The 13,098-nt window shown below is 43.0% G+C and overlaps 1 long non-coding RNA gene and 1 pseudogene across 1 annotated transcript; one reads left to right on the top strand and one right to left on the bottom strand.

Moving 5' to 3' along the window:
- The window catches only part of LOC129852848 (ATP-dependent RNA helicase DDX51-like), a 30,051-nt pseudogene that overhangs the window by 775 nt on the left and 16,178 nt on the right, over positions 1-13,098 (bottom strand).
- Positions 4,841-6,464, top strand: LOC129853522 (uncharacterized). The gene is made up of 3 exons (XR_008759136.1): positions 4,841-4,859; positions 4,954-5,058; positions 5,177-6,464. It is a non-coding gene; the product is annotated as an uncharacterized LOC129853522 (long non-coding RNA).

The following is a 13,098-nucleotide window of genomic DNA, read 5'->3' as shown; positions in this document are numbered from 1 at the left end:
AACAACCCAGCAGCAGGACCGCTACCTCCGCCTTTGTGCAAGGAGGAGCAGGAGGAGCAAGGCCAGAGCCCTGCAAAATGACCTCCAGCAGGCCACAAATGTGCATGTGTCTGCTCAAATGGTCAGAAACAGACTCCATTAGGGTGGTATGAGGGCCCGACGTCCACAGGTGGGGGTTGTGCTTAGAGCCCAACACAGTGCAGGACGTTTGGCATTTGCCAGAGAACACCAAGATTGGCAAATTCGCCACTGGCGCCCTGTGCTCTTCACAGATGAAAGCAGGTTCACACTGAGCACATGTGACAGACGTGACAGAGTCTGGAGACGCCATGGAGAACGTTCTGCTGCCTGCAACATCCTCCAGCATGACCGGTTTGGCGGTGGGTCAGTCATGGTGTGGGGTGGCATTTCTTTGGGGGGCCGCACACCCCTCCATGTGCTCGCCAGATGTAGCCTGACTGCCATTAGGGACCGAGATGAGATCCTCAGACCCCTTGTGAGACCATATGCTGGTGCGGTTGGCCCTGGGTTACTCCTAATGCAAGACAATGCTAGACCTCATGTGGCTGGAGTGTGTCAGCAGTTCCTGCAAGAGGAAGGCATTGATGCTATGGACTGGCCCGCCCGTTCCCCAGACCTGAATCCAATTGAGCACATCTGGGACATCATGTCTCGCTCCATCCACCAACACCACGTTGCACCACAGACTGTCCAGGAGTTGGCGGATGCTTTAGTCAAGGTCTGGGAGGAGATCCCTCAGGAGACCATCCTCCACCTCATCAGGAGCATGCCCAGGCATTGTAGGGAGGTCATACAGGCACGTGGAGGCCACACACACTACTGAGCCTCATTTTGACTTGTTTTAAGGACATTACATCAAAGCTGCAGTGTGGTTTTCCACTTTAATTTTGAGTGACTCCAAATCCAGACCTCCATGGGTTGATAAATTTGATTTCCATTGATAATTCTTGTGTGATTTTGTTGTCAGCACATTCAACTATGTAAAGAAAAAAGTATTTAATAAGAATATTTCATTCACTCAGATAGGATGTGTTATTTTAGTGTTCCCTTTATTTTTTTGAGCAGTGTATATATTACATATTTGGCAAAGAAAATAGAAAGTTCAATTATCCTTAAACAGACACTCATACTCACAGTTGGATCTTTCCCTGTTCAAACTCCTTGAGGGTTCTCTTCCTGTCATTGGGAGTCGTGAGGAGAACTCAGGTGCCTGCACTCCACCAAAAAGCTGCACTAGCAGACACAGTCTGTTAGAGAGAACAGAGAGCAAATCATATGGCTGTGGACATCATCAAAAAATACATTAAGGAGAAGGCCATGGAAGATTCACCAACCTGTGAGCGGCTTCTCTGGAATTGGTGAAGCACAGAATGGGACTAAACTTCAGGCACAGTATGAAATGGAGGATGAGGAGGGGCTTCTTACTCAGAGTTCAGGGCACATAGTACTCCCCCAAAAAAGAGACCAGTGACACATTGCTCTAGGATATAGGAGAAATAAAAAAAATTTTTTTTTTTGGTAAAGTACTGTCAGGCCCTGGGGGAAGTTGAACCTCTCTTGAGACTCAGGGTGGGGTCGTTGAGCTGAAGAGTCTGGGATGATGCAGGCCTAGCTGCTACAACTTCTCTGGATTCTGAGTCTGTGTGGCTGAGAACAGGAGCTTCCGTTAGAGGCATCTGAGGCTGGTGACAAGCTGCCAAAAATAAAAAACAGAAATGTTTAAATCACCGAAATGCATATATCCGAGAATAATGTGTGAAAGCACACAATCCATAGGTGTAGTACAGTTTGTATTCTCTAACAAACAAACCACATAGTTGCCAGTACTGTCTGAAAGAATCCTGAGAAGTGAGGTCTTACCTCGCTGCAATGATAAGTGCAGGCTGTGTCCTCTTGAAGATTGAGACTGCTTCAGAACCCCTCTTGGATCTGTAAACTGCCTTGGTCACCTGACTGAGCCAAGACTGGTGCATGCTGTCAATCATCCGGTCTGCCTCATCAATGATCTGAGAGAAGGATTTATATTAAGACCATCATGAACTATGAATAGTTTATTTAAATACTGTTAGTCACAACATCCATGCAAATAAAATGGACACTGTACTTGTAAGAGAGATTAAAGTAGATGTCACACGTCAAAATTTGATGGATGACCCTATGTGAGCCTATGTGACCGCTATGTGAACCTAAGGGGCTGCCTGTCAGGACATTCTGATGGTTAGGTGGGGGTCTTTGGGTAAGGGTCCAGTTGTCAGGTCAACCGGTAATGATTTATGACCCAAGCCTGATTTATGACCCTATGTAATGATTTATGACCCTATGTCCTGTTGTAGCAGGCATGCCCATATTTGGGCTTCCGGTCAGGACATCCTGGCCGGGGTGGGGGTCTTTGGGGTAAGTGTCAAGCTGTCAATGTCGTAAATCAAAAAAAGATCATGATTTATGACCCTATGTAGTGATTGATGCCCCAATGGTTTGTAGAAAGGGGGGCATGCCCTGGCTTCCGGTCAGGACATCCTGATCCTGGGGTTTTTGGGGTAAGTAAGTGACCAGGTGTCATGTCAAACTGTTCCTGGATGTCTAGTGTTGGGGGTTGTTAATGAACATTTCAAAGAGGCTGGCTTTGCAGAAGCCTTATAAAGCCCCAAAACAATGCATGTTTAAGATTGTACAAGATAAACCCCCTGAATATTAAACAAAAATGACACATATGTCAATTTATGGCATGTTATGCTCGGCTTGTCATGAACCCAGTGAACAAAGCATTGAGGAAGTTCTGTGTGAAGCTCCAGAATGTTTTAAAGGATTTTTGGGTACGAGTGAGGGCCATATGTCTTACATATTCCAGCCGGAGGATTCTACGGTAAAGATCTTCAACGCCAGTGGCCCCAAACCCGTTTATCCGGCAAAACCTGGGAGTTTTTCTCCTGCTCTGGGCATGAGAGAATGGCTAAACATCAGGCTGGCTCTTTGTAAAATTGAACAGGTCCTGAGTGGCACAGCTGTGCCAGGCTATGCGTTGGAAGAACAGGTCCTCGGCCGCAGTGATCTCAAGGCTCTAAGAATTGCTTCAATGGACTATAACCCTGACAACAAAGTGACAATTTTAGCCTGTGAAGTTTATGATGCGGGTAATGCTACAAAGTCGGTCAATTCTCCAGTAGCATCCAGAGCATGCAAAGATGTCAACTTTTTTATTCCTGTGTTTAGTTTTAAATGGGTGGATTATCCAATTTTCATAACACTTATGAATAAGCTGGACATTCTCTTCAAAAATCACGAACAGTTAAGGCGCTGGCCTCGACTTTTCTTGAGACATAACCAGGACCAAAAGGCCCGACGTAGGATGTACCCCTGGAGTGAAAACTTACCAAGTGTTGATGAGCCTGGCAAGAGATCCCGGCATTTTGAGGACCAACTGGACACTGACAATGGGGGGTGGTTGCATCAGATCCCTGGATCTGTAAGAAAGGCTTCGTAAAATACCTTAAGAATGTAACGCTATAAAATGTATGTACTAAATATTTTGAATGAAATAAATGGTTTTAAAAGCAGAATCTCACCACGTTATGAACTCTCGCGTTTGTTCACTCTTAGCGCAGTCTGTCCCTGAGAAAAAAAACTTGCGCAATGTGCGCGCGTATGTGCGTGCGTATGATGTAGTGGCTGTGTGTGTGTGTGTGTGTGTGTGTGTTTCAAAAACAGAAAAAGGGGGCGAGGTGTTTGTTAAAAAAATACCCTTGCATCTGCGCTCAAGGCTCTCTATGCATGGGGGTCGTTTGAAACCAAGGTTTACACTATCTGGCAAAACAGATGCCTAAAAGTCATTCAGCCCAGCGATGTCGAGACCTCCCCACCCCAGCATCTAGATGCTAGCCCCCGGAGATTTTAGAATATCAAAAAAGATACCTAATGTTTAGACACCCCCCAATACCCTATGTTTGAACCAACTGGCTGGTGTTTGAACCACATGCCTTAGGCTTCAAAGATAACTTTGAGGCGGTTTTAGCGGGAAAAAATACGACACCACTAGAGTCCGACGGCTACAAAAGCTAAGCAAAACAGGTCCCCTGTTAGCTTCGTTTTAGCGCATTTACCCTACAGCATTCCCCCAGGAATAGTTATCGGACGGACCCCGTTAAAAAAGATCATCTGGGAAAAACCTCCTCATGGATATTTCTGAAGGTTAGTTCTTGAAATAAATATTTACATATGCTATATATTAGATTTGTCTGTTCTTGGGAATTGTTTGAAAACGTTGTATGTTATAGAAATATTAAACAGGCCTTAGGGCCTGGATTCTTAACGTATAAAATGTCAATATTAGCTAAAATGATTAGAGCTTTAACATTATCTAATGTTTTTTTAGATTCTCAAACCTTCACTCAGATTCTCCGAGATATAACTGAACTCGAACCGGCCGTAGGGTCTCCGGAACAAATTGCTTACATCCCAACGCCGACCCTGAATTGTAGTAAGTAAGATCCAAGAATTCCGTAAGAATATTTATACCTTAAAAACAAAAAGTGTCGGCATCTTATATTAAAAGTTATTTTATGTGTTTACAGTGGAAATACATCCTAGAACGGGTGCCATAGGGAGTCTACACGGTTTCTGTGAAGGATATGCCTACGAGACAATTGTGCCCTACTCCCAGGATGTATTTACACACAAGCCGCAAACAGAGACTTTAAACGGCCTGTCAACTCCCCTGACCCAGGACCGTTGGACGCCCCCTATTAAACACCAACGGACAATCAGGGCCCAGATCCACAGGTCCGCTTCACCCGAACAATACTACTGGGAGGGTATTCACGAAACAGCGTTACAAGGACAAGGTATGAATCAATTATCATTTATATATATATTTTATTTTTATGCCTGAATATGTTTAAACATGGACTAATGTTTTTTTTTTTTTTTAAATTTCAGGCTCACAAGCTACAGACCAGGCAGATGCTATAATTAGGGTTGCCCAAAGACATGTTCCCGAGTTCTCAGAGCTTCTTCAGAACAGCCCTCTTCAAAAAAGCCGAGGTATTTAATTAATGTATTGTTAATATATAGGCTTATATCTGAAATGTATTTTACATTTTTATCAAACATATTTTAGGGTTAATAACCTATTTTTCTGTATGTATTATTTTTAATGCAGACTCCTCGCCGGCTTATAAAGACATCCAAGAAGCTACACATCTAGATCCCGAGGAGGCGCCAAAGACCCCAGTCACCAGAACAGCGAAGCCTGATGATTTCAAAGTTTTAAATGACATTTCTGAGGTAGACGATTTGATGTTCTGTGAAGTGGCCAACCTTATTGAAGCGGCCAATTCTGGTGGGGCAACAGCCTCTTGTGAAATAGACCAAGCCGTGCTTTTCAAGGCTTTTACACAGGGTTTAAAATCACGAAAGGCTTTACTTCAACGTCGTATGGGTATTCTATTCGAACATCAATACAATCAGGATGTGTCATTCTGGCGTAGAGAGCTTCCCCGCATGTTAAACAACAGTAGGGTTAAAACAAGCAAATACCTCCGTTAAAAAACACATATGTAAAAAAAACACAAGCACACACATCCTTAAGTAGAGAAATGGCGCCCCCTATAGACCTAAGCGAGACAATTGAAACCCTCTTAGCGGAAATCCCTACAGAGCTCCAAGATATAATTAACCATATGAATGATTCTGGGCTAATTGACATAGGGGCTATAGATGAAAACCTATTATCCCAGATTCCCTCCGAACTCATTGAAATTATTACACGTATGAATGAGTCAGGGTCTGCAGATGAAAACAGGTTATCACAGATACCCGAATCAATCATATCTTTAATTACCCAGATGAACGAGAGCCCAAGGTTTAATTCTGCACCCCCTACACCTCTAAGCCATCCTTTAACACCCTTGTTCGAAGAGGAAACCCAATACGATGTTTTTGAACAGCTGAACAAATGTCTATCAAATCTGGAGCGGGAAGGTCTTGATCACAATGTACTGAACGAAAGCCCTAGGTTTAATTCTGCACCACCTACACCTCTAAGCCAGCCTTTAACACCCATGTCTGAAGAGTCTGAAACCCAATACGATGTTTTTGAACAGTTGGACAATTGTCTAGCAAATCAGGATGGGGATGGTCTTGATCGAAGTGAACATGTTTTGTATCGAAATAAATTCCACAATATTGAGGTTCGACAGTTTTTCAATTTCGCATGGGGGGGTCAGATTCGGGAATATGCTGTGTTTTACGTAATGCTTATGGACACTTTGAATGAACTGGTAGATAGAGTTAGAGCTTATAGCCAACCAAGGGATACCTTACAGTTGGAAATTTTTGGAGACAGTCTGCAGAGCCGTGTGTCGCTTATTTTAAATAGGGGTGAAGCAGATCTTGAACAATTTGTTAACCTGCTAGAACGCCTTGTTCAGTCAAATTTAAACGTGCTAGCAGATAAGACCCTCGAACTTGTAGTACAATTAGTCCGGCCACCACAAGGGGGCGGCGGGCAGAGACGTAAACTCGATAGCCTGATGCAGTCCGAAATCATAAGCAATAAAAAGGCCTACCTCATAATCGTTCACAATCATGGTAATAAGCTATGCTTTGCCATAGGTTTGGCCCACTTACTCAGCCCAGGATGTACAGAGCGCGAAGCGTTACAGAAAGCTCAAGAGCTACAAAAGGCTGTGGGTTTAGGTATACAGGAGGCTGTGGCTTTCTCAGACATAGGCAAATTTGAAAACTTTCTGAATATCAAGATTGTGGTTTTGTACCACAGCAGGGCTAATGACGCTCTCTTGAAGTTCCAAAATATACAAGAGCCACACCCTAAGACTATGTACTTTTATGTGCAAAATGAGCATTACTATGCCGTAACTAACATCACAGCATTTTTAGGCGCCCCATATGTCTGTCCAGCCTGTCATACCGGCTACACCCGCAAGGGGGGGCACTCGTGCCGTTATAACTGTTCAGTATGTCTGGATAAACATTGCCCTATGCAACCGCTAAACTTGACACCCTGTGAGGATTGTCACCGCACATGTCGTTCGGCCTACTGTTACGAAAAACACAAAACTGAAACATGGCACCCCAAGGCCTGTAAATCTGTAAGCATTTGTGACATTAACCTGTTGGGGATGGGGGCGCTGTTTAGACTATTTATGCTAATTTGGCTAATTTTTTAAACGGCTTCCCACAAAATCCTTGATCGTACAATATGCATATTATTATTATTATTGGATAGAAAACAGTCTATAGTTTCTATAGGAGTTGAAATTTTGTCTCTAAGTGGAACAGAGCCCATTCTACAGCAATTTCCCTGACATGGAGTCAGATTTGAGAAATGTTGGCCACTCTTCTGAAGTCAGTTATAAGGGCACTGTCGTTGCTATGACTATACGGACACTTCTTACGTCTTCCCCTGGATGCCTTTACGTGATGACGATTCCAACGGGGTCGATTGCGCGTTCACAGGCCCTACAAATGAAAAAACCCTGAAGCTAGTCATTCTTTGGGAGCTGCGTCATGAGCCTAGAGGACACCGGCGCGCACCTGTTCCAAGCGTTAGTTTAGCCTGTTATATTTCTCCGGTCATCTTTTCACTCGTTATAGGAGTTAAAAACATCATAAGGTAGTTAATTTAAAGCGTTTTATAGCAATTTATATCCGTTTAGTGCGATTTTGGGACATTTATTTTTGCAACGATGTGAAATGTTGGGCACGCTTTTCAGTTCATCCCGAACGCAGTTGACATTTCCACATGGCAAGAGGACAGCTTTCCACCAAAAGACGATTTCTCCCAAGAAAGGATCCTTTGCCCAAGATACTGATGGAAGAACAGCTCAAGGTAGGACATTTTTATTATGATAAATCGTGTTTCTGTCGAAACATTTTAGTGGCTTAGGACGCCATGTTTTTTGACGTAGCTTCGCTTGGCGCAAACTGTATTGAAAAGTAAGGATAAATTAAAAAATGTAATAACGCAATTGTATTAAGAATTAAATTGTCTATCAATCCCTGTCCACCCTATATTTTTTAGTCACGTTTATGAGTATTTATGTATAAGAGTAGATCACTGTCTAAGTGGCGCAAGGACTTTTTCTTTACCAGCTTGTCTACATTTCACATTGTCTAACCATGATTTTGGTGGCTAAATATAAACATTTTCGATCAAACTGTATATGCATGTTGTAATGTGATGTTACAGGAGTGTCATCGGAAGAATTCTGAGAAGGTTAGTGAAAAAATTAATATCTTTTGGCGATGTTGACTTTTATCGCTCACTTTGGCTAGAATCAATGCTGGGCTGCTAATTGCTATGTGCTAAGCTAATATAACGATTTATTGTGTTTTCGCTGTAAGACACTTAGAAAATCTGAAATATTGTCTGTATTCACAGGATCTGTGTCTTTCGATTCGTGTATGCTGTGTATTTTTACGAAATGTTTGATGATTAGTAGTTAGGTAAACACGTTGCTCATTGTAATTATTCTAGTCCATTTGTGATGGTGGGTGCAATTGTAAACTATGCCATCTACCTGAAATATGCACTTTTTTCTAACAAAACCTATCCCATACCATAAATATGTTATCAGACTGTCATCTAATGAGTTTTTTTGTTGGTTAGGGGCTATAAATATCTTAGTTTAGCCGAATTGGTGATGGCTACTGGTGTTGGTGGACAAATAAAAGATGGTGGATTATGCTAATGTGTTTTTAGGTAATAGATGTACATCTTTACATATTGTGTCTTCCCTGTAAAACATTTTAAAAATCGGAAATGTTGACTGGATTCACAAGATCTGTGTCTTTCATTAGCTGTATTGGACTTTAATGTGTGAAAGTTAAATATTTTAAAAAAATATTTTTTTTGAATTTCGCGGCACTGGTTTTTCAGTGGGGGGGGGGGGGGGTGTGCCGCTAGCGCCACGCTGATCCTAGACAGGTTAACAAGAAATGTCCAAAATGTCATTGCAATTACAACCTTAAAATAGACAGCCCTAAACCCCATGTTTGTGGAATCATACATTGCCCAATCTGTAAAGGGCCCTTGAAAAGCAGAGACGCAGAAGTTGTTCAAGAAGTAACACATGAGTGTTACATTCAGCCCTTGGCTGAAGATGAACATACAGAGAAATATGTTTTTTATGATTTTGAGACAAATCAGCAATCAGGGGTTCACTTGCCTATTTTTGTATCTACCATGACTTTCACCGGTGAAAAGTGGTCGGCCGAGGGGCCCGATTGCGCCCGACTCTTTCTAAAACATTTTAGAAAGGCCCAGTACAGAAACTCCACGTTTATAGCTCACAATGCGCGAGCCTATGACTCCTATCTGCTTCTGAACCCTTTGATACAGCAAGGCGTGGCGCCCAGTGTCATTGCTCAAGGGAGTAAAATCTTATGTTTTGTTGACCACGCCTTCAAACAGAGATACATTGACAGCTTAAGCTTCTTACCCATGAGATTGGCTCAAATGCCAGAGGCCTTGGGTTTTGAAAACTCGGTCAAAGGCTATTTCCCCCACTTCTTCACATCTGAGGAGAATCTACATTATATAGGAGCTTATCCAGCCCCCGAAATGTACGGTTGTGATCAAATGTCTACCAAAGAGCGTGAGAAATTCATGACGTGGTACGAGACAGTAAGACATGGAACTTTTGATTTTCATAAAGAGATGGAATCATACTGTGACAATGACGTGGTTATACTACGTGAAGGATGCCTCAGATTCAGAGAAGAGGTAATCAAAGATGCAGGCATTGACCCCTGGAGCTGTACAACTATTGCATCCGCGTGCATGAAAACCTATCGTACACACTATCTAACTCCAGCATCTATAGCTATCCCATCGCCAGACAACTACCGACGACAATTCAAGGCCTACTCTAGTGGCTCCATTCAATGGTTGGAGTACCTAGCCCAGGATAAAAATGTTTTTATCCAACATGCTTTGAATCGGGGGGAGAAGGCTTTTGGGCCTTACCATGTAGATGGATACACACAGATTGACGGTGTTGAGACAGTGTATGAGTACAACGGTTGTTTCTTCCACGGTTGTAAATTATGCTTTGTCCCCCAGGCCATGTGTGTCCTAACCCAAAAGACTTTTGGGGAAATGTACCAAGAGTTTCAAGACAAACTGAATTCTTTAAAGGCTACATACGGGTTAAAAGTTGTGGTTTTGTGGGAACACGAATGGACAGCCCTGAAAAAGGCGGATCCTCATGTTCAGGCCTTCCTTACCCAATATGACCCTCCAGAGCCCCTGGAACCGAGACAGGCCTTGTTTGGAGGCAGGACCAATGCTTTGACATTGCGTTATGTAGCTCAACCCGACGAGACAATAGGCTATGTAGATTTTACATCCCTATATCCTCATGTAATGAGTTCCTCATGCTATCCTATAGGGCACATATGTCAGAGTCAAGGCCCGCGGGCCACATCCGGCCCGCGAGAAGGTTTTTTACGGCCCCTGGGATGATCTTGATTTATTATTAGAACCGGCCCGCAGACCGCAGCAAGCCGGCAGCCCACAGATCTTTTACACGCACCAATACTACATTTCCCACAATGCAACGGTGACGCACCGAGCAGTAGGCTGCTTCATTTCAATATTTATTGGCACAGCAGTCGTCAGCATCACAGTAAAATTAACTTTCAGATACCCATCAAAAATGGCAAAACGGAAGGTGGACACTGAGAACCGGGGGTTTCAAACAAGGTGGGAGTCGGAGTATATGTTCACGGAGGTAGCTGGAAAACCTGTGTGTCTTCTGTGTGGAGAAAGTGTGGCGGTACTGAAAGAGTATAATCTGAGACGACATTATGAAACGAAACACGCGGACAAAAACAAGAATATGGACATGGAACAAAGGCTACAAAAGGCAGAGGAATTAAAACGAGGCCTCAAATCTCGACAGGCTCTGTTCAAAAAAGCCAAATCACAAGGCCAGGCTGCTGTCAAGGCCAGTTTTATTTTGGCAGAAGAGATCGCTAAATCAGCCCGGCCATTTACGGAGGGGGATTTCATCAAAAACTGCATGATTAAAGTTTGTGACGAAGTTTGCCCAGAAAAAAGGCAACTCTTTTTAAATGTGAGTCTGAGCAGAAACACCATTGCCGAGAGAGTAGACCAGTTGTCCATCAATCTAAAAGAGCAGCTTGTGAAAAAGGGAAAAGATTTCATTGCATATTCCTTGGCTGTGGATGAGAGCACCGACATTTCTGACATTGCCCAGTTGTCAATTTTCATCCGCGGAGTGGACTCCAGCCTAAGCGTGACAGAGGAGTTTTTGGCTTTACGTCCTATGCATGGCACAACTACGGGGCATGATTTGTATGAAGAGGTGTCAAGATGTGTAAATGAGATGGAGCTGCCTTGGGAAAAACTCGTGGGTTTGACAACCGACGGAGCACCTGCGATGTGTGGACACAGGAGCGGACTGGTGGCGAAGATACGGGAAAAGATGCAAGAGGAAAACGCGACAGGTGAGCTGACAGCTTATCATTGTATCATACACCAGGAAGCGTTGTGCGGTAAAGCCTTGAAAATGGAGCATGTAATGAGCATCATCACGCGCACAGTTAACTTTATCAGAGCCAAAGGTTTGAATCACCGCCAGTTCAAGGCATTTCTGACGGAGTTAGAAACGGAGCATGGTGATTTGCCTTATCACACAGAGGTGCGATGGCTAAGCCAGGGAAAGGTGCTTCAAAGATGTTTCGAGCTTCGTGAGGAGATTTGTCTGTTCTTGGACAGCAAAGGGAAAGACACAACACAACTCCGAGACGAAATGTTTCTGTGTGAAATGGCTTTTCTGTGTGACATTACGAGTCATCTGAATGCAATGAACTTGCAGCTGCAGGGTCGGGATCATGTCATCTCTGATATGTACAGTACAGTGAAGGCATTTAAAACCAAACTGACTCTGTGGGAGACGCAGATGCGGAAAGAAAATTTGAGCCACTTTCCCAGCTGCCAGACCATGAAAGAGAAGCTCTCTACCAGTGCGTTCCCGAGCGCACAGTTGGCTGATAAAATAGGTATGCTTGCCGCTGACTTTCGACGCCGATTTGCTGACTTTGAAGCACAAAAAAGCAGGTTGGAACTGCTCGGTAACCCATTTGCTGTTGACGTGGAAAGCTCACCACCAAACCTCCAAATGGAGTTGATTGACCTCCAATGCAATGATGCACTGAGGGCAAAATATGCGGCAGTGGGTGCTGCGGAGTTCGCCCGTTTCCTCCCCGACACAATGCCCCAGCTGCGCATCCAGGCTGCTCAAACGTTGTCTATGTTTGGCAGCACATACCTGTGTGAACAACTGTTTTCTTTGATGAACCTGAACAAAACATCACACAGAAGTCGACTTACTGCTGAACACCTCCACTCAATTCTGAGGATTTCCTCAGCTCAGAGCCTTACCCCGAACATTGATGAACTTGTGGAAAAGATGGGACACCACCAAGTATCACCCTCAACCTCAAACAAGTGAACATTACTGTGCAATCACATATTTAGAGTTTTTACTCAGTTCAAGTTTAAAAGTTAAAGTTTAATATTTGTTTTCACTGCATGTTACTTCTCCTTAAACAAAGTGTTGTTTTTGATTAATAGATTTTTGCACTTTATTTTATTGTATTTCAATCCAATTATATTTTAAAAATATTTCAGTTGAGTGGATGATAGAAAATTGCTATTATTGTTTTTTTCTTTGAAGTAAATTTAGCCCACTTTTGCTAAAATAGAAAATATAGGCTACTGATGGTGCCTTGAATACCGGTTTCTTTCATTTAATGTTCATGTTATGGGGATTTTTATATAAAGGAAATTTGTCTTTTGTGTCTGTTGAAAATTAAAGATTACTGACAGAGCCATAAGAAAATATTGCTTTATTTATCTGATCATATTGGAATATATTTGTTAGGTTTTCAGTAGGTTCAATTAGGTTCACTAGACTATATGCGTCATTTAAAAAATTTTCAATGAACATTCGAACAGTCCGGCCCTCGGCTTGTAGCTAAATTTTTTATTTGGCCCTCCGTCCATTTGACTTTGACACCCCTGCTATAGGG

The sequence above is a fragment of the Salvelinus fontinalis genome, chromosome 4, assembly GCF_029448725.1.
Source record: "Salvelinus fontinalis isolate EN_2023a chromosome 4, ASM2944872v1, whole genome shotgun sequence".
In the NCBI taxonomy this organism is placed as follows: domain Eukaryota; kingdom Metazoa; phylum Chordata; class Actinopteri; order Salmoniformes; family Salmonidae; genus Salvelinus; species Salvelinus fontinalis.
This window is presented reverse-complemented; position numbering and strand designations above follow the sequence as displayed.